General features: G+C 32.7%; 1 pseudogene; it reads left to right on the top strand.

Annotated features, from left to right (window-relative positions):
* The first annotated feature begins 8,271 nt into the window (after window positions 1-8,271).
* Window positions 8,272-20,799, top strand: LOC149542349 (DNA-directed RNA polymerase II subunit RPB1-like; annotated as a pseudogene).
* The last annotated feature ends 1,881 nt before the right edge of the window (window positions 20,800-22,680 follow it).

Here is a 22,680-nt window from a genome sequence, read left to right as displayed (position 1 = left end):
TATAGTTGCAAGGTTAGCTAAAATACAAGTAAACAAAATATTATTGAGTCAGGCAAATAGTAGAAAACTCGAGCTCTTCAAGTTGACTCGGTGACCTTTTGATACTCAGCATCCATTGCATTACTCGACATCATCATGCACTCAATAGAAGTAGAAGCACGGTCCATACTAATCACATGACATAGCTTGGAACTCGATAACCATTGGAGACTCGATAGATATAGTGTCACTCGGTGAATACTGAAACCTTTTTTTACCTTGTTGTCACTCGGTAAACACCACACATCCATTGCTCGGTAGAAACTAATTTCATATCGTGCAAAATAATGACTCGGTAGATACTATGAAGTTTAGGAACCATTATCTGTTTGGTGAACACTGTGAGCTCAATATACATTGATGAAATGTCCATTCACTCGGTAGCTTCAGAAATACTCAGTGTGAACTGCTTAATTGCTAAACTTACAAGGTAACCACTGAATGCTTGGTATAAACTGTGGACTGAGTGATGACCTTGGTAAGCATTTAGAATCGAATAATTGTCATCACTAATGAAAAATACAACATAATGCCAACACTATTTGTATCTTCTATTCTCTTTTTCCATTTTTTATTCATTTTCTTCTTAATTTACTCAATTTCTACTTTTTCTTTTGTCTAAATTTCTAAATGTAGTTGAGTCATGAAATTCTCGCTCAGATGTCCAAACTTGTGACATTTGGAGCATGCATTGTTAGGTGTATTATTCTTCCTTTGATTTTTCTAGAAAGGTTTTGTATGTGATCTTCACTCATGTGCTCTATGCTCATACTTTTGACAGGTATAGCAATATCCTTCAAATCTAGATGTAGTAGTTGTATTCCTCAATCTTTACATACACTCATGTATTTGATGTCCTTGTTTCTTGCACTCAAAATAGTAATTAGTAAACTTAGGTTTAGATTCTAGAATTTTGTATACTAAATATGGTAGAAATGGAAGAGCATAAATACTAACCCTAAGGTAGGGAAAATTTTGAAAATGATGATTTTTGATGTTTGTATATAGTTTTAGGAGATTCTGCAACCTGCTCCAGACTGGAAATGTCAAGATGGAGAAAAACTAGAAATTTTTTACCTTTCTGAAAGTAGGTCGACCTTGACCTAGATAGTGGGGCACAATTTTACCCCTTGCTAAAGGTCATCCCTAACCCCAAAAAGTCAACCTTGACCTCCACTACTCTGACAAAAATTATATTTGCAGATCTTGGAAGTTCACTGAAAAGGGTATCCAAATCTACACTGATCTTCATTGGTCCACACCTATACTTGTAAGAAGAATGGTTTATTTCTTTGGATAGGCAGTTTTCCTTGGTCAAACCCTAGTTTGAAATCAACCTTGAACTGCAATTTTGCAATATAAATAAACAAAGTAAATAGAACTACTCACATTGATTATGTTGAAATCCTTGTGGAGGATTTGAATCCCTGAATCCACAAGTATAGATGCTCCAAATGAATGTAGAATTGTGTGTAGGATGTCTCAAATCAATGGAATTAGATCTTCAACGCCAATCTTGAATGGATATTAGCATAGGAAGAAGCTTGAATGGAAATCAATGAATCTTCAACAAGAGGGCTCCATAGAGCTTGAATCCTTCAATGGCTACTAATGGACCTCCTTAATGAATTGAGTGCTTGATATTTTGAAGGATTGAATGCATAAATGCTTGCTTGTACTTGAGATCTCAATCATGAAAGTGGATTCTTGACCATGGATAATAGATAGTAGATGCCAAAATGAGAGTAGGCTTCCTTATATAGTGATCTAGAGCACAAACTTCTAGAGAGACTGACATTGGAGAATTAAAACCCAATTAACCTTAACCCTAGAAATGGACCTAGATTAAATGAAATTTAATATTTTACCATTTCCAAACCTAAATAGCTAACCCAAAAGAAATAAAATGAAACTTTCCAAAGCCTGATATCCCAGAACCTCTAGAACTTAAAATTTGGCCCTAGGTTCAGGGTTGAGTTTGACTCTTCCCTAGATTAGGGTCAAGGTCAATGTTGACCCTTTAGGTCATCTTTGACCCCATAAAGTTAAAGTCTTTAGTTTCTTAGAGAAATTTGTTAGAAAGAGGCTAGAAATAGGGGGAGAGAAGCAAAATAGCAGGAAACAACCTGATCCGTGCAAAGATCCATTCAAGGCACTTGACATGACCCCAGACCACTTACTCGAAGGAATAAAAAATCTTACCATGGAAGTGTTTCCATTTTAAGACAATACATTATGCCCTAACTTTAGCAAGAGTATGTACTTGATGCAAACTCTTGGTAAAGGAGATCGTAATGAAAAGATAATCTTATTAAAATCAAAGTGATAAAGATATCCTCAAGCCCCCAGGGACTCAAATCTTAATCAAATCTAGGATCATAATAAGAGAAAAATCTCTAGAAAAAGAGAAAGAAAGAAAGAGTGTGATTATCTCACCCAATGAGGACTTATGTCTCATTGTGAACCACACAAGGAAACAACACAACTAGAAAGATGGAATTGAACTGTCTAGTGAATGTGGGTACTCATTAGTCAACCTATCAAGGATTCACCCTCAAGAATATTCTATTCCATAAGAGTAAAACCAAAAAACAAAAGAGATCTAGTCTTAAGGAAACCTTTGACCTTAAGGGATCAAAATATTTGAAATTGTAGGAATCAAGAGATCCTAAAATATAAATCCATTCTTTAAGGATTAGTCACTAATCCAAAAAGGGAGAAAAGGTATCTTGAAAAATAATATATGTGTATTGAAAAGTGTGTGTGTGCAATAGGTGAGCAGAGCATATGCCCCCACATTAAATTCATTGCTAACACTTTAACAAGAGCAATGGCTTTAACAAATCCATTGATTATGTTTCCACTATAAAATGCCCCCAGACAAAGGCAAATCAAGGATAATACCACATAAACATAAAGAGAACACATAAGGGATCTACCTTAAGATTATATATATATATATATATATATATATATATATATATATATATATGAAATTGCAAATGAATGGACATCATTCCCCAAAGAAAGTAGAACTACAATCATAATGGAGGAAAAATCACATGTAAGAGATACGAAGAAGAATCTTTTCAGACCATGACTTGGAGACCAAAAAGAATTAGTGCTACCAAATCACAGATCCAAGTAGATTACACAAAAAAACATGTACAAACAATAGCATAGGTAAAACATAACATGAAACAACATATGGAAGAATAAAGATACATATAGAAGAATAGTACAACAGGTTCAATTCTTTTATCACATTGCACTGACAAAGCAACAAGGATTGCATAAAATAATCTAACAAAATTTAGCAAACACATCACTAGAAAAAACAATACAACAAAAAAACACACAAAAAAGCTACCATAAAATACAAGCTAATAAAGTGGGCCACCTGCTCTCCATCTTTCTATATCATTTAGGGAAGGTGGGTAACTGACAAGAGGGAGTACTTGCAACACAGTAGGAATGATAGTCAATTCAAACAAGGATCCTCTTGAGAATCACAATGTTTGATACTAGGTGTAAGTGTCAAATATGGTGAAAGCATATTAGGTAAATAAATGTCAATGTTAATGGCTCCATATTCATCATTAATATCATCAGTATCATTAAGAGTATCTTCTTCATCTAAATTAATCAAAATAGGATCTAAGATATGAATGGAATCATCGGAATCATGTATCTTAACATCATTATTAGCAACAACTTCTTCTAACACATCATGCATAGTTGTATCCAAAGAAGGTAAAGATTTTTGAAGAATAGAATTATGAGCTTTATCTTGAGCATGACACTTCTTAAGATTTTTATTAGCAGATCGATTACATTTGTTTTTTTTGAAATGTGTTGAGAAATAGGAGGAGCAATTACTTGATCCTTCACAGGTTCTATCGGAGGATTAATAGGATTATTAGTAGATGAACAAGCGATAGTAGGAGCTTGATTACCAGATGTAGAAGCCATAAATAAAGGAAGTATGGAAGGTGTAGGCAAAAGACCATGATTAAGATCTAGAGGAGGTAAACTCAAGAATCTTACAATGCGTATAGGCTTGATAGGAGCAAAAAAGATGATCAGGTCAAGAAGGATATGAATTAGGTAATGAAGGCCAAAAAAAGTCAAGGATAGCATAATCCCTGGGCCCAAAAGGGTGATATAAACTATGATTAACCATCTTCACTTCTTTACCATGAACAAATTTAAGACATTTTTGAATAGGCAAAGCAACAACATGCATGGTATTTAACCATGAAAAACCTAGCTTAACTTGAAACTAATCAGAAGTAGGAACAACAACAAAGGTAGTGTTCAAATTTTTTTCACAAAGTTCAACTGGTAAATTAATAGAGCCAAATGATGGATAAAGAAAACCATTAAAAGTTTGAATCCACACATTAGATGTATCATAAGAATTGCATTGCAATATTTTCATAAAAAAGATTTTCTTCAGTAATAACATTGACTAAGGATGTAGGATCAAGAAGACAAACATGAGTAGGTATGTGAGAAATCTTGTCATAAATATAAAAGGGACCATCAAGAGCTTTAATAGTCTTAGAATAATCAAAGGTAATCAAAAGGTCATGAGGTCTTTTATTCTTAGGTTGCTATTGAGGTTTATGTTGAGTCTTCAGTTTAGGCTTAGGTTTTAGTTGAGGTTGAGTTAGAACTTGAGATTGAAGCTGAGGTTAAGACTAAGGTGGAGATATAGATTGAACAACATGCTCCACTTGATTAACAATGTGATCAAGATCATCCATATTTGAATCATATACAATATCCATAGAATATGGTTGAGAAATGGTATTAGTATCATGTTGAGGTAAAGGATTTTTATAGATTTGAAGATTTTGATTAGGAGGAGAAACATATTTGTTCCCACTACCATCAAAATTATCAACAAACAAGGAATTAGAATCAGTTAAGTCTTGAACCATATGTTTAAAAAAATAAAATTTCTCAATATCATGATCATTTTGATGATGATATTGACAAAAAGCTTTAGAACCAAAAGATTTAGATGCCATCATAGTAGGTAAAAGAGGTTGAATAGGAGGTAAAGTAATCATATTAGTAGTTAACAACCTATTCATAATAGAATGTAAAGATTCAAAAAGAGGATTAAATATACAATTTAATCGAAGAGCATTGGATGCAGAAGTGGCATTGTGAGATACAACAACAACTTGATCAGCAACTGCACTTGCTTGTTTGTTTATCATGACATAGTTTTTGAATTTTTGAAATTTATTTGGATTAGGAGCAACATCACTTTTATCAATAGGAACATGAGCTATTGGAGTGTTTCTCTCAAATTGACTCACTTGTAATTGATAATGATGAAGAGCTACACAAATTTGTTGAAAAGAGGTAAATTCAGTAAGAAGAATCTTATCTCTAATATCCTTTTGCAAATTTGAAATAACCATACATTGAATATCAATATTAGGAAGAAGATAGGAAATATGAGCATGTAAATGCTTAAATATACCAATAAATTAAGTCAATTTTTCCTTAGTACTTTGTTTAAAATGAATCAAATCGGTCAAAGACACTTGTGGGCCAATGTTGTTTTGAAAATTTTGAATAAAAGAATTGGCAAGTTGTGGAAATGAATCAATAGAATAAGGAGGCAAAGAACAAAATAATTGTAAGGCCTTGTCATGAAAGGTTCTAGCAAAAAACTTAGCTAAAATCCTATGATCATGTGCATAATCACTACAAAGGATTTGAAATGTTTTAACATGATGAAAAGGGTCTCCCTTACCATTGTAATTATCAAGATGAGGCATATCATCTTGCTAAGGAATGAGAGTAAGAATGGTATCTTGGGACAAAGGACTTCCCATGTCACACGTATAAATACTAAACTTTTTTTGAGTCAAGGATGCAAGTTGTTGTTGTATAGTTTGAGGAAAACTTGTAATTATTGAATCATGAGAAGAAATAGGAGAACTAGCAACATTAGAAACACTAGGTAAAGTGTATGAAGCTATAGGAATAGAAGACACAACTAGAGAAACAATGGGAAATACAATTGGCAAAAGATTAGAATAAGTAAAAAGAACATTATGATAACAAGGTTGTGATATAGGAAGGGGCATAGGGAAAAATCATAGAGGGAACCGTCTCAATCACCAAAGAAGGAGTATAGATAGGAACACTAGGTAAAGCAATAGAAGAAGGTTCTACACTAGTGACAGGAGGAATCAACCCTAAATCTTGAGCTTCTTGAGCTAAAGGTTTAACATTTGAATGCACAAGGTGAGTAACACCACGCAAGAGGTTAACACCTTGATTACTATCATGAAGAACTTTCTTAAGAACCTCTATAGTGTGAATAGAATCTTGATTATGATTTTCTTGCAGAAGCCAATTAGCCATTTTATCAAGTTCAATTGAAAGTTTTTGAACTTGTTTAGGAGGAACTCTTAAAGCATCATCCTCATCATGAGATGAGTGAGAAGAGTTTTTCTCCATAATAGGATTGAACTCATGATTAATCAAATTATCATCCAGAATCTTAAGGAAAGTGGAAGAAGATTTAGGATCAAAGGAACCCATAAGTCTACAACTTCATCTAACTGAAATACTAGAGATAGGAAAGCTCATAAACCAATGCAATACAAATGAACTAAACTAAGAAAGCATAAATATTTTTGTATTTTGAAAGAGATTTTGCAAAAAAATAAAAATCTTATTTTTGAAATATAAATGCAAGAAATCTAATTAGCATGCGAGATTTAACATAAAATAAAAATTTAACACCAACAAGATAATATAAAAGGAAATCTAACACCACGAATCATAATAGGACATCTAATTCCACAAAAGGAAAGAGGGTAAGCATGTTGGGTTCACCAAAATGAATATGGTAGAAATGAAAGAGGAAAATTACTAACCCTAAGGTAGGGAAAATATGGAAAATGATGATTTTTGATGTTTGTATATAGTTTCAATGGATTCTACAACCTGCTCTAGACTGGAAATGTCGAGATAGAGAAAACCCAAGAAATTTTTATCTTTTTGAAAGTAGTTAGACCTTGACCCAGATAGTGGGGTACAATCTTACTTTGGGGCATAGTTGTACCTCTCATTGAAGGTCATCCCTAACCCCAAAAAGTTGACCTTGACCTGTACTGCTCCGACAAAAAATATAATTGCAGATTTTAGAAGTTTGCTGAAAAGGGTATCCAAATCTGCACTAATATTCATTGTTCCACACATATACTTGCAAAAAAAATGTTTTTTTTTTTGGATGGGGGTTTGCCTTGGTCAAACCCTAGTTTGGAATCAACCTTAAAATTTAATTGAAATTGTAATATAAACAAACAAAGTAGATGGAACTATTCACCTTGCTTATGTTGAAATCTATGTGGAGTATTTGCATCCCTAAATCCTCAAGTATGGATGCTCCAAATGAATGTAGAATTGTGTGTAGGATGTCTCAAATTAATGCACTAGTATATTTTGACCCAATTTTTGACAAATTTTGGTTGAAATTTTAACCCATGTTGGTCGAAATTGCGACCAAGCAATATGTCACAATTTTTATCATCAAAATTTAGACCAAAACTCAAATTGGTCAAAATTTTTGACCAAAGCTTTGGTCAAAAATATTGCATTTTGGCTAAGCCTAATTTGTCATTATTAGTCAAAATTTTGACCAAATCTTGGTAGAAAACTTTCAAGAGTTGGTTGAAATTTTGACCAATTTTGGTTGATCCCACAACCAAGATGTCATGGTCACAACCAAAGAGTTGGTCAAAATTTTGACCAACTCTTGTGGAAAACCTTCAAGAGTTGGTTGAAATTTTGACCAATCTAATTAGTTTTAAAAAAAATACAATGGGTTGCAGTGGATATTGATTACCATCAATATGCTATGTAACTACTATAGAAATTTTCTACGTGTGTAAATCCCCAAATGAATGCTAACCCGTGGACTCTCTCTTAGATAATCTTCTTTGATCACTCAACCAATGCATTTTTAGAAGAGGCTTGGCAGTGGTTGCCATTCTATAGCATGTATGTTTAGTGATTTTGAAGTTGATCTAATGGTGAGCCCTCATCTAGCATTAGGTGGCTAATTTCTAGATTTTAAATATTGGCATTAGAATCCTTTCTATTGGAGAGCCATGAAGCATCCTGATTTCTATGTGAGGGCTCCCCAAAGTCATCTCTATGGAACTTCATTGGCACAATTTATGGAATGGTTCGGCAATGGCTATCATTCCAATGTGTCATTGTGGTTGCTTAGAAAGTGATTTGAAGGGTGAGTTGTCGTCTAATAGTTGGGCTACTTATCATGAGTGACAAGGGAGATTTTGTTATTAGAATCTCCCTATGGTCATTGAATGGAGTCATTACTTGCATGAGCAGAGAATGAATGTAGTCTTGGATTCCAAATGAAATCAATGACATCAGATCTATAAGAGTGGAATGAAGTAGCATCCCATTTGCTATGCTTAGCTCCCTAAAGTTGCTTTTCTTTCTCACTCCATTGGAAAAAATTTGGGAGTGTGGTTGAATAGTGATTGTCATTCTAGTGTGTTGTTGCAGTGATTTGGAAAGTGATGGTAAGGGCGAAGCTTGCATCTAGCACTTTGGATGTTTGTGCAAGCGAGTAGGGGAGCTTATATTATGCAAGCCTAGTTAGATGGAGTAGAGCTATTGGCACCATTAGTAACCACAGATGAATCCTTAAGAGAAGATTCTAATTCCATGAACCATTAGGGGTGTCAAATTTGATCTTCTTAGGGAGGCCCTTTAAAGAATCAACCACCACAAGGATGCACATGAAGATCTTCCATGATAGCAAGGCTTTAGCGTAAATTTAATAACTTGGCATGTGCTAAAGATAACATGACATTTTCAAAAGGCTTAAATAATTTCATATAATTGGATTCACTAGAACTTTCTACACCTATTAGATAAATTAGATTTGAAAGCTTCTTGGACTAAATTTGAATCAAGACACATCTACATACATTTGATAGATGTAGTTAGTTATTAATAATATATCAATTTGCTAATGATTTCCCTTTGATTAAAAACAAATCAATTTGTCAGCAACTTCCCTTTGACCAATTTGTCAATATTGTTTCATCTTTCATCAATTCAAATCTGTGCTGGACCACTATGTTCAAAGTTCACATTTCTCCATTGTGCTAATGTTTTTGCTAGATATGCATCTTCATGGAATCATTGTTGTGACAATCACCAAAATTCAAACTCTCATTAGATCACTGCATCCATAGGTCAAGTGTCTTCATTAGGCTAACATATCTACAAGACATGTGTCTTCATGGGACTATTGTGCTCATAGGTTTTAGGCTTTCATTTGATTGCAATAAGAGCTCATCTTGTTGAAAAAGGTGCATTGCAATGGTCAAGTCACAACATTGTTATATTAGTCATGGACCCTCATCAGACTGTAGAGTTGTTAGGTCATGTGTCTCCACTAGATTGATGCATTTCTAAGATATGCACATATTCACTAGATTATTGTGCTCATAGGTTGTAGGCTTAAGGTAATAATATCATGGCTTATGAGGCCCCCAAATTCATACTATAGATCAATTTTTTTTATGGATTAAATAAGGATCAGGTATGTAATATGTGCATGCCACCACAACATCCCTTCTTGTTATGTGATTGCAAAGTTGTATGTAAACTTGTTCCCTAGTGTAATGGGACATTGTGTGATGTACAAAGATCTATCTACCCAGCATGATTTCAAATACTTCACCCCATGCCTACAATAATCACAAATATTTAAATCTCAATAGAAGATCTATCTAATGTTCATTAAGATAAAAATAATGAGGACATGGGTAGTATAATTTGGAGCATAGTATTTTATAATTACCATTGAAGAGTCACATTATAGGGCCCATTGTTGTTCACATCAATGACAAGATTATCACCTTCATGAACATATATAGTGGGGCCATGAAACTTTCCATTCATTGTCATAATTGTTTTTGTGTCGCACGATCTAGTCACATTTTGTGTTAGAATCTATAACACATTTTAAACAACATGATTACATTAGACTCATGCATATTACATCGTAAACTACCGTAAAATAATATTCAAATTACTTCATTGAGTCTTATTTTTCTACGTGAACATAAAAAATAAAAAGCCTATATTTATTTTTGAAACATCTTAAACATTCAAGAGTTGGACTTCATCATAATGTTGATTTCATCCTCTAAATATTTTATATGAAACTATCATTTCATGTTAAATTTTGTATTCCTTTGTTCTTTGGTTTTCAAAATGTGTGCATAATAAGAAGAAATATATGCCTTCCAAAGTTTTCTTTATTTGATAAGTAGGAGATAATTTCCACAGCAAGTCAAATTGTGATATTGCTATCAGGATTTAACTATGTGATTTTCGAGTCAAACTCATTGACCCATATTTCATGAGTAGTGATTTGACATGAATCCATCTCTCATGAGAATAAATTTAACAATTAGCACTCATTGGATCTAGGTGATGCTCACAAGGGTGAAGTATTGGGATGGGTGACCTCCCGGGAAGTCCCGGTGCTTCACCCCTATGAGCATCACCTAGATCCAATGAGTGCTAAGTGTTCCATTTATTCTCATGAGAGATGGATTCATGTTGAATCAATACTCATGAAATATGGGTCAATGAGTTTGACTAAAAAATTGTAATTAAATCCTGATGGTAATATCACAATTTTCTTTATTTTTTTATTTCACGGTGTCAAGAAATTCTCATAGCATTTTCATTTTAAACTAAAACTAGTTGAAAATAAAAATTACATCAAAGGACGAATGGAATTTTTTAAAAATTTAATTCAAATTGTTAAAAAGTTATCTTAAACCCATATTTGAGATTAAGGTCAGATCATATACTCATACTTGAATTCTTCAATGGGCGAAATTGCTAAGCCATCAAAAAAAAAAGAGAAGATGTGGTCATTAATGGTGGCCATCTTTAAGGAAAAGTGAAATAGGTCTAAAAGAAAATCAAGATTTTTGAGCAAGAAACTACTAAGTTGTAAGAAATAGAAATCCTTTTGATAGAGATACATAGATAATGAAATGCAAATAGAAGTTTTCATAGAGGAACACATATTAGTGAATTAGTGACACCTTCTTGACTCTTTTTGTTTTTAATAGCAATTATAGATTCATTCCAGCTCTATGTTATTTAGTTAGGATACAAATCTCATGGATTTTTTATCCTAGAATAACTAGTCTTAGTAGGCTAGCACATCAAGGGATAAAGAAAAGACACTAGACAAGCTTTTTATTTTACTTTCAGAAGAAACTCTAAAAAAACTTAAGGGAGAAAAAAAACTAGTGCATGATAGAACATGTACAACCTATTAGGAATAAGGTGTCTCAACCTTGGATAATTCCTATTCTTTTTTTTTTGTGTGTAAATGTATTTTTTGCAAATAATGTAATTAAATGTAAGTGTACATGTCTAGTTGGCATGTTGATGTGTCACTCCACTTGCATGTGTTAGAATCTTGAATAGTGTGTAAGGAGATCATGATTGAAATGGTTATGATGGATTCTTCTGACACGTAAGAGTTATTTTTGGAAGATATGATTATGGGTGAAGACATCTGGCAATTGATTATTGAGTATTGCATACTCGAGTCTCCATCTAGTGCGCGAGGTTTGGGGCATCACCCCCAAAAAAAATTTGGGATCCTACTTTTCCAGAGAATGGTAAAACCCTAATATGGTTCTTCTTTGGAAGTTGTCCTAAAATGGGAAGTTCATGATATAAGTGACTTTACAGTTGCAGATAGGAGAGAGTGAAAAGTTTATTGTTGGTAGTGTTTTATTGCGACTGGATTTGTCTTCCATGTCCTGAAAGAACTTGCATTGCAAGTGTGTTGTAACCTTTGTGTTGAAGATAATACATTATGCAGGTTTTGGAGGGGTGGGGTTGTGTTACCAAAAGGTTTTTCCCCATTGGCATATCTTTGTGTTTGTGTTTTCTTTCTTTGTCTATTTTTTGTATTCATGGTTGACTGTAATATTGTTGTTTACATAATATTGAATTTGAAATTGTAAGGATTTAAATAGAATTTGCACAAAACTTTCCTTAAGGGATTAGTGTAGGAAGTTGTTTTCACACTTGCATTACCTTACAAAACCCTATGATGGTATGAACATTACAGATGTACACACACACATAACATAAGTAATGCTAAGAAATATAAGATTATCATTAATATAGTAATGCTAAGAAATATAAGATTATCATTACTATAGTAATGCTAAGAAATATAAGATTACAAAAGAATTCTAAAAGAATATAATTATATTTTGAGACTTGTTGTTCTAGATGTATGCCATGGTTTCACTAATATATTTGCATTTTACAAGGAGGAAGTTGGTCTAGATGTTGCTTGTAAGTTTTTAGGTCACACACAATGGCTTGTAACTACTAGTTGCTACAACATGGTTTCAGTATTGGTATAGGGGACACAATTGTTGATGCTATAACCATGGAATTCATCAATGAAATGATTTCAAAAGAAAAGAATGAAGTCAAGAAACTTATTAAGGCTTCATAGGACAACCAATTGGAGGTAGAAGTTGGCCAAACAATGATGGAGTCGTTTGAAAATAAAGTAAATCAAGTATCTTGAATCAGTTAGATATAAATAATTTCCATTAAAAATCACACCTTGAATCATAGTTCATTGAAGTTACAATTTTTAGAAATATATTTTTTTTAAATTTAAATTTGAATCAATTTACAAGCTTATGATAAATGTTGAACATATAGCTCATTTGAAAAATAGTAGCAACTTAGGAACTTATAACATATTCAACATTGAAATTGAAGCAATTAAAAGAATCATAGCATTTTTACTAAAAGTATATATATAATATATCAATTTTTTACTTAATTTTGTGCCTCATACCTCTGTGTCTTCTATTTTCCTTTTCAAGTGTTAAATAAGGCTTGTGATGATGTAGGAAGCAGTGCACAAAATTTTTTATCCGAGAGTAACAATTTGAAGGTGTAAAGTTTCTAAAAATTCTTTGGACTGAATATAGACTGGATTCTACCTTCTTTATCTCCTTATAGCTTGCTGTGAATAACTTCAAATTATTGCCTTTTTACTTTTGTAATTCATATGACGGAAGTAATGACTAAGGAGCAGACTTGTATTTTTTCTTGTGTGTCCTTAGACTTCATCCTTACTCTCTATAAGTATAGGAATCAAGGGACATGTCCTTAGAAAGGACATGTCTCTTCTAAAATCATTTTTCTAACCTCTAGAAGTCAATGACTTTCTAAGAATAATTAAATATTAATCACAAACATAAACAATGTTGTTATATTAGTATTAAACCAAAATCCTAAGGATAGACACCATTCTTGGAAAGGGAATAATGCAAAGACTTAGTCCTTTACTTATCATGCTATATCAAATCTGATCAATTTTTTATCAGATCGATATGCTTAACAAGTTACAGATTTAACATTCCCTCTTAACTTGATAATCATACTGAGAGATATCATATCTAGCAATATTAATAAAGATGAAAAAGAAAGAATTGATACTCTATATCTATCTAAATCTCCTTAGCATGTGGTATCATAGAACACATGATACAATGTCATATTACTAAGCCTGTAGTATGACAAATCACTGCTACTAGTGATAACAATATTGCAAAGAATACAATGTACAAGATAAATCTGAAGAGTAATTTAATTTCTTCATTTATCCAAGTTGTGAATCATAGATACTGATACTTCTATATCAAAACATGATCCTGAGTTTAAGATCTACCAGAACATAGGATAAACCTGGAGAATAATAAAATTCTTCCTTTATCCAAATTGTGACTTATTGACATAGCAATGTCAACATCACAATATGATCTTGAACTCATCTAGATCTTATAGTAGAACTATATTGTTTAGCATATTATCTATGAGATCATCATCTCATAATGTCTTTTTATACAAGTGTTCATTATCTCAAAGATTATCACCTCTTAAATAATGAATACAAATGGTGGAGCCCATAATAGTCAATAGCTTGACAAATAAAATTATTTTATTAATAATTTAAGGAATACAAATGGATTACAACTCAACCATACCAAGTCTTCTCCTGAAGTGTTCTATCTTCACTCTAGATAGAGGTTTTGTGAGTATGTTTACTATCTAATCTGCAGTGCAAATGTATTCTAATTTTATAGAATTCTTGTCTACCATATCTCTTACATAATGGTAAGGAATTTCAATATGCTTGGACCTATCATAAAAAATTGGATTCACTGAAAGCTTAATGGAACTCTAATTATCACAATGAATAATTGTAGGATTCATGGCTTGCCCAAATAGTCCCACAAGTAACTCCCTTAGCCAAATTGCTTCTCAAGAGGCCATTGCTATTGCAATGTATTCAACTTCTATTGAGCTTTGAGCTACTAAAGACTACTTTCTGCATATCCAAGATATCATTGTTGATCTTAAATTGAAATAGCATCCTAAAGTACTTTTACTATCTTTAACACTTCTACCCCAATTTGATTCAGTGAATCCATGTAAATCAAAGCCAACCTTCTTAGTTTTGAGTCCAAAATTATGTGTGGCTTGTAAGTATCTCATAATGTATTTAACTGCAACTAGGTGAATCTCCTTTAGCTCACACATAAATTGTCTTAAGGCATTAAAAGCATAGAAAATATCTAGTCTTGTATTGACTAAGTACATAAAAGATCCAATCATCTATCTGTAGAGAGTAGAATCTATGGAAGGTGATTCTGCAGTTGCTTCTTTAAGTTTATTTAGATTAGTCTCCATTGGAGAGGACATAGAATTACAATTACACATTTCAAATCTCTTAAAAATGTCTGATGTATACTTCCCTTAATTAAGTATGATACTATCATAATTCTGCCATACTTCTAGTCCTAGGAAGTAATGGAGTCCCAAGTCTTTCATCTCAAATTCTCTAGTTAGATCTTTCTTGCATTGATCTATAAGATGATCATCACCTGTTATTAGTAAATCATCAACATACAGTATCAAATTTAACATATCATCTTTATCTCTTTTATAATATAAATTTGGATCAATTTTATTCTTGGAAAATCTTAAGTCGATGAGATAGTTATCAATTCTTTCATACCAAGCCCTTGGATCTTGCTTAAGCCGATAGAGAGCTTTCTTGAGCCTACAAACAAAAATGTTAGGATCATGAGTTTCAAATCCATTAGGTTGCTCCAAATATACTTCTTTTGTAATCTTTCCACTTAGGAATGTTGTTTTTACATCCATCTGATTTACTTTCCATCCCTTCGATGCTGCAATTGCCAAGATTGCTCTTATAGAGGTATATCTAGCAATAGGAGAAAAGGTTTCTTCATAATCAATACCTTCTTTCTAAGAAAATCCTATGGCTAAAAATCTAGTTTTATACTTCTCAATGCTACCATCAACAACATGCTTTATTTTAAATATCCACTTGGAAGAAACAACAGATTTTCCTTTAGGTCTTGGAAAAATTTCTCAAACATCATTCTTCATAATAGATTGGTATTCTTCTATCATAGCTTCATTCCAGGTTGTATGTTTAACAACATCTAAAGGATTGGTTGGTTCTATTTTGGACAAATCATTCATATTTTATTTATAACTAGAAAACCTTTTAGGTCTTTTGCTTTCTCTGACTGTTCCAGAAGGTGTAGCAAAGTCTTGTGCATCCTCAACTATTTTAATGGCCCAAAGTGGTCTTTTCTTTGAATTTTGAGTTTCTTCAAGATTTAGATTTTGAATTTCATCTTAAATTTCTTCTAAGTTCTCCCTCTAAGACTCGGGCTCACTAATTCTTTTAGAACTAAGAAAAGGAGAAGGTTCTTCAAAACTTAGTGCTTTTCTAAATGCTAGATTTTCTTCAAAAATTACATCCCTACTAAGTTCAATACTTTTTTGTCCAGGTATGAAAATCCTATATGCCTTAGACATTTCACTATACCCTACAAAAATACCTTTCTTCCCAGAGGGTTCTAGTTTAGTTCTCTTTTCTTTCATTATTAGTTCTAAGAATTTTAATTTTGTGTCCTGATAAGTTCTCAGTTAATGTTTTGAATTCTTTAAATCTCTTTAGGATTTCTTCTAATTCTTTGTATTTTAAGAAGTAAATCCATATTTTCCTAGAGAAGTCATCTATGAACAAAATATAGTACTAGAATCCTCCAAGAGAAGGAATAGACATAGGTCCACATAAATTTGAATGAATTAATTCTAAAACATTTTTCTTTTCTAGTGCTATCATGATATGGACTTCTGGTGTTCATACCCAATGCGCACCCTTTGCATATGCTTGAGTAGTCTTTATTGAGTTTAGGTAAACCAGTAACCATCTTCTCCATAGTTGATAAGGTTTTGAAGTTTAGATGCCCTAATATTCTATGCCAAATTTCATTTATGTCTTTAGCTTTATGAATTAAGGCTTGAATAGGTTGACTAGATTCTAAATTCAATTCATACAAATATCCTTTTCTCTGACCAATCAACTTTTCTTTCTTGATTGAGGAGTTCTTTGCCCAAGTTATTACTTTTTCATCCAAAAATGCAACATTATGCTTATCATCTTCAACTGTTGTAATTGAGATTATTTTCTTTTAATTCTAGGTACATAGAGTACACCTTTGAGAAGAAGAGAATTTCCAGATTTTAGTTTCAAGGTACAATTTCCAATTCCTTTGATGAGATGTGTTTAATTATCACCAATGGTAACTTCACCATTGACCTTTTTCTAAAATAGAGTCTAGTGCTCCTTTGTATCTTGTTATATGTCTAGAAGATCCACTATCAATCACCCATGCTTTACTTGAAATTTAATTTGATAGTGATGAGTACAATACATGATTCTCAGGATCATAGGTATCTTCTTCCCTAGTAACATTTGTACAGTTTTCTTGTTGTTTAGAATTCTCACGACAATTAGATTTGTAGTGTTCAAACTTTTCACATTTAAAACACTTTATTTTGGATAAATTTTTCTTGGGTTTTCCATTCTTTTGATTTCCCTTTTTCTTCTTGAAATTCTTCTTCTTTCCCTTATAGGAGTTTGTATTAAGAACATGAAGTTCTTCATCTTCTAGTTTTAGTTTCCCCCTTTCTTTAATTTTCTAGATTCTTCTTGAAGACAATCCCCCTTAAGTTTGTTCAATTCAGGGAGTTTATCTTTGGCACTTATTCCTTGTGCAAAAGTTTCCCATGAATCTAGCAATCCATCTATAGTCATTAGTGTTAGTTATGTGTCACTAATAATGGTTCCTATACTTGAAAATTCATCTCTAATGTTGGCAACCCTTAGGAAATAATAATTCATTGATACTCCTTTTTTTATTTGAATGTGATTCAGTTGTCTTTTCAATGTGAGAACCCTAGTTGCATTATTGACCTCATATTCATTTAGTAATTCATTCATCATATCAAATGTTGTCTGATGTTTAGTTAGAATAGGTACAATATCATTCTTTAGTCCATCTAATATAATTTGAATTATTTTCCTATTTCCTTTGCTCCAGATGGATTTATGAGGTTCAACTGGCGGCTGTTTGGATGCTTTATCAACAAATTGTTTTACATCATTCTCTTCAAGAATCATCATGATTCTAAATTTCCAAGCATCAAAGTGTTCTTTCCCATCAAACCTATCCTCGGGTCTGATTGTGTATGCCATTGAAGATAGGAGATAGTTGCTAGATATATATAAAATTTGATTACTTAATTTTGTAGAGCCTAGGTTTGACTACTAGAGCTTTGATACCATGAATTTTTTTTACAAATTATTTTGACTAAATATAGATCAGATTCTACCTTCTTTATCCCCTTATAGCTTGTTGTGAATAACTTTAGATTATTTCCTTTAATTGGATTAGAAATGTAATTTAGAATTCTATGTTTTACTTCTGCAATTTGTATAAGGGTAGTAATGACTAAGGAGCAAATTTGTGTTTTTTCTTTTGTGTCCTTAGACTTTATCCTTACCCTCTATAAGTATAGGAATCAAGGGACATGTCCTTACAAAGGATATTTCTCTTCCAAAATCATTTGCCTAACCTCTAGAAGTCGTCGACTTTCTAAGAATAATTAAATATTAATCACAAACATAAACAATGTTGTTAGATTAATACTAAACCAAAATCTAAGGATAGACGCCAATCTTGCAAAGGGAATAATGCAAAGACTTAGTCCTTTACTTATCATGTTATATCAAATCTGATCGATCTATTATCCAATCAATATGCTTAACAAGTTACAAATTTAATAGAAGGCTATGGTTACTATTGGGTCAAAATTTCATTAACATGTCTTAAAAAATTGCTTGTGTGGGACAACAAAATGTAGAAAGAAAGTGAATTCCTTATGGATTTCATGGAAGAACTCTACCACATTTTACAAAGGATGATAAAGGCCCACAAAGTCAAGGATTTGTGGATAATTCCTATCTGCATGGATTGACTCCTCAGGAGTTATTTTTCCATGTAATGGGAGGATGTGAAGGTTTGATAGATACTGTAGTGAAAACATTAGAAATAGGGTATATACAGTGTCATCTTGTGAAAGCTATGGAAGACATCATTGTTAAATATGATGGGACAATTAGGAATTCACTTAGTGATTTCATCCAGTTCTTGTATGGCAAGGATGGTATGGATGTCATTTGGATTGAGTCACAAAAAAATGATTCTCTGAAGATGAAAAAGAAAGAGTTTGAAAATGTTTATAGATATGAAATTGATCAAGAAAACTAGAATCCTAGCTACATGTTACCAAAACATGTAGATGATTTGAAAACCATTAGGGAGTTCCAAAATGTTTTTGATGTAGAATTATAGAAACTAGAGTCAGACAAATGATAGTTAGGCATAAAGATTGCTCCTAGCGGTGATAACTCATGGCCAATGCTTGTAAATTTTAAAAGGCTCGTGTAGAATGCCCAAAAGATGTTCAAAATGAATCCAAGGAAATGATCAAATATGCATCCTATGGAGATTGTATAAGTAATTGAAAAGCTTCAGGAAAGGCTAAAGGTCATTCTAGAGAATTATCACATCAGTATTGAGGCCTAGAAGAATGATACTCTTTTCTTGAATATTTTATTGCACGGTACATTTGTAAGTAAATGTGTATTGAAGGAGTACCACCTTACAAAGGAAGAATTGGAATGGATAGTTGGTGAGATTGAATCATGTTTCCTTTAGTCCCTAGTAGCCCTAGGGGAGATGATTGGATGTGTGGCAGTGTAATCTAATAGTGAACCAGCTACTTAAATGACATTGAATACTTTCTATTATGTTGGTGTTAGTGCCAAAAATATTACTTTAGCTTTTACTCAACTTAGAGAAATTATATATGTGGCAAAGAAAATAAAACACCATCACTTTCAATGTATCTAAAGCCAAAGGTTAACAAGACAAAAGAAAGAGCAAAGAATGTCCAATGTGCTTTAGAGTACACAACCTTACAAAGTGTTACACAGGCTACTAAAGTGTGGTATGATCTAGATCCAATGAGCACTATCATAGAGGAGGATGTTGATTTTGTCAAATCTTATTATGAAATGCCAGACGAGGATATTGCACTTGAAAAATATCTCTGTGGTTGTTGCATATCAAATTGAATAGAAAGATGAGGGTTGATAAGAAGTTAAGTATGGCAGAAATTTTAGAAAAATAAACCTCAAGTTTGACAATGATTTGACATGAATTTTTAATGATGATAATGTAAAAAAACTTATTCTACATATACATTTTATGAATGAAGAGGATCCTAAAGGTGAAGTACAAGATCAAAATTCTGAAGTAGATGTTTTCCTAAAGAAAATTAAGAGTAATATGCTTATAGAAATGGCTCTCTGAGGCATTCCAGATATTAATAAAGTGTTTATAAAATTTGGAAAAATTAACAAGCTTGATGAGAATGAATTATTTAAGCCTAAGATAGAATGGATGTTGGATAAAAAAGTGGTGAACATGTTAGCTATTATGTGTCATGAAGATGTTGATGCTACAAGGACAATAAGTAATCACTTGATTGAATTGATTGAGGTTCTCGGAATTGAGGCTATGAGGAAATCTCTTCTAGATGAGCTTTGTGTTGTGATTTCTTTTGATGGGTCATATGTGAACTAAAGGCATTTAGCCATTTTGTGTGACACAATGACATATCAGGGTCATCTAATGGTCATTACTAGACATGGTATCAATCGTAATGATACAGGCCAATGATGTGATATCAATTTGTTTGAGGAAATAGTTGATATTATTTTGGATGCTACTATTTTTGTTGAAGTAGACCCTAAGGGGTGTTACAGAGAACACCATGATTGTCTAGTTGGCTCCAATTGGTACAGGTGATTGTGCTCTATATTTGAATGACCAGATGCTACAATAAGAAATTAAACCTCAACTACCTGGCTATATGGAAGGAATGGTAGACTTTGGCATGACACCATCTTGGTCCCCAATAATGGGAACACCACACCATGATGCAATGATGTCACCTAGCTATTTTTTGAGCCTAAGTCTCTGTAGTTCACCAATTATAGATGCCCAATTTTCTCCTTATGTTGGTGGGATGGCCTTCTCATTATCCTCATCTCTTGCCTATACCTCTTCATCCCTAGGTTATAGCCCCTCATCTCCTGGATATAGTCCCACGTCACCTAGATATCATTGGCATTCCAATCATGTTTTTTATTAGTGACATACACTTATTCAGATTGTAAGTTCATACTGAGCATATTGTACAATTAATAGTGTTAACCAATAATTTCAGTTGCTACTGAGTCCTATGAACATATTTTAGTTTGAACTGAGTAGTTACTATAGAGTTGAAGATTAGCAATGTAAACTGAGCATTTCAGTGTAAACTGAGTTGTGTAGTGTTTACTGAGTTCATAGCTGATTTGTGAGTCTAGTGTTGACCAAGCTACTCAGTGTAACCAAGAGACTCAATTTATACTGAGCTCGAGGTGATAGTGTTTACCGAGCTATGCAGTGTTAATCAAGTGATTAAGTTTATATGTCGAGTTTCACAACTTTCACTGAGTCACCAATGCAAACCAAGTTTAAGACTACTTGGAAGTGATTAGTATGGATCGAGCTTCTATGTCTACCAAGTGCATGATGATGTTGATTATTGATAGTGGATGCTAAGTATCAAAACCTCATTGAGTCAATCTTTAGAGCTTGAGTTTTTATACTTTGGCCGACTTTGTGACATGTGTATAAACTTATATTGTGGCCAACTTTTTAATTGTGTAATTGGATTGATATATATGTAATGTATTGTATCACATCCAATGTATGTATTGAATCAAATAATTAATGTATAAGGAGCAGCAAACATTCATCTATCATAGCAAGGTGATTTGTACTCACAAAGGAATCTTATTCATCAAACCAAGTTGTAGATTAGAGATCAGCTACTATTTCATCCTAACAAGTGGATCAGTCAAATCCTTTAACAAGGTAGACCTGACAATCTTATGTAAATCTCTTTACAAACTATCATCCCCACTTTATACTACAATACTAAAGCTTGTGGCTATCATCCCCACCCTAGTTTTACTTTCTATTTGGAAGGTTTTTGGGTCACCAAATCTTGTGTTAAAGTGTTATGTATGTTTTCATGCTTTTAGTTTCTCATGCATGAAGTTAGATCAGAATTCATATAAAGGACTAATTACTAATTGGGATAAAAAATTTAGAAGTTACTGATTCACCCCTCCCCTCTCAGTAACATAACTTGTCATAATATTTCCAATAGATATAGCCCCACATCTCTAGGCTACAATCCCACATCTCAAGGATATATTCCTACATCACCATCCTACAGTTTGAATTCTCTTAGATACAACCCTATGTTTCTAGCATATTCCCCCACTAGTCCTTCTTATTATCCCACTATTAGATTTGACTTGAATACATGATTATGAAATATAATCCTATCATTTTGCAACATGACAATGATTGTGACATTTGGAAAAGATCTATCGGTTGATCTTTAATCTAGTTACTCAATAGAATAAAGCCAAATAATTAATTCGATGTTATACTAGATGGCTTGTCTTGTTTCCATCTATTATATAATTCTATAAATTTTTGGAAGGGTTTCAATCTTTAATTCAAAAGAGACATCATCTTCACTGAAGTGAGTCATTAATATATTAACCAAATGCCTCCCATTTTTCAAATATGAGGGTGAAAGTGGTGGAGTGGCCCTCATAGCTATGTCTTCTACTGCATATAACAATCTACATGTTGTGGTTAATGCAACACTGCACCAAATTCACCACTTTTACTTTCTTCTGTGACAAAATCAACACATATGGCTTCAATGTGCTAAGTTCTATTTACCTTTGATTCTAGAAGACTTTGTAGCATCTAAATGCACGTCTACAATAGTAGGCTCCTATGGCAACATTGAACCAGGTAACTTTTTTTCAGTGTTTCACATGACACTTCCTTACATATTCTTTTCAAATGTGTTTGTCTATCTTTCATGATCTTTAATACTTGTAGGATTTATAAACTAGGATTTGATGCAAAACACTTTTAATTTTTGGGTTCAAGAAGTATT

Source organism: Cupressus sempervirens, chromosome 8 (assembly GCF_028749045.1).
Source record: "Cupressus sempervirens isolate cs-2001-9-10 chromosome 8, ASM2874904v1, whole genome shotgun sequence".
Taxonomy (NCBI): Eukaryota; Viridiplantae; Streptophyta; class Pinopsida; order Cupressales; family Cupressaceae; genus Cupressus; species Cupressus sempervirens.
Note: the sequence above shows the minus strand (reverse complement) of the source record. Positions and strands in the feature narration are given on the sequence as shown.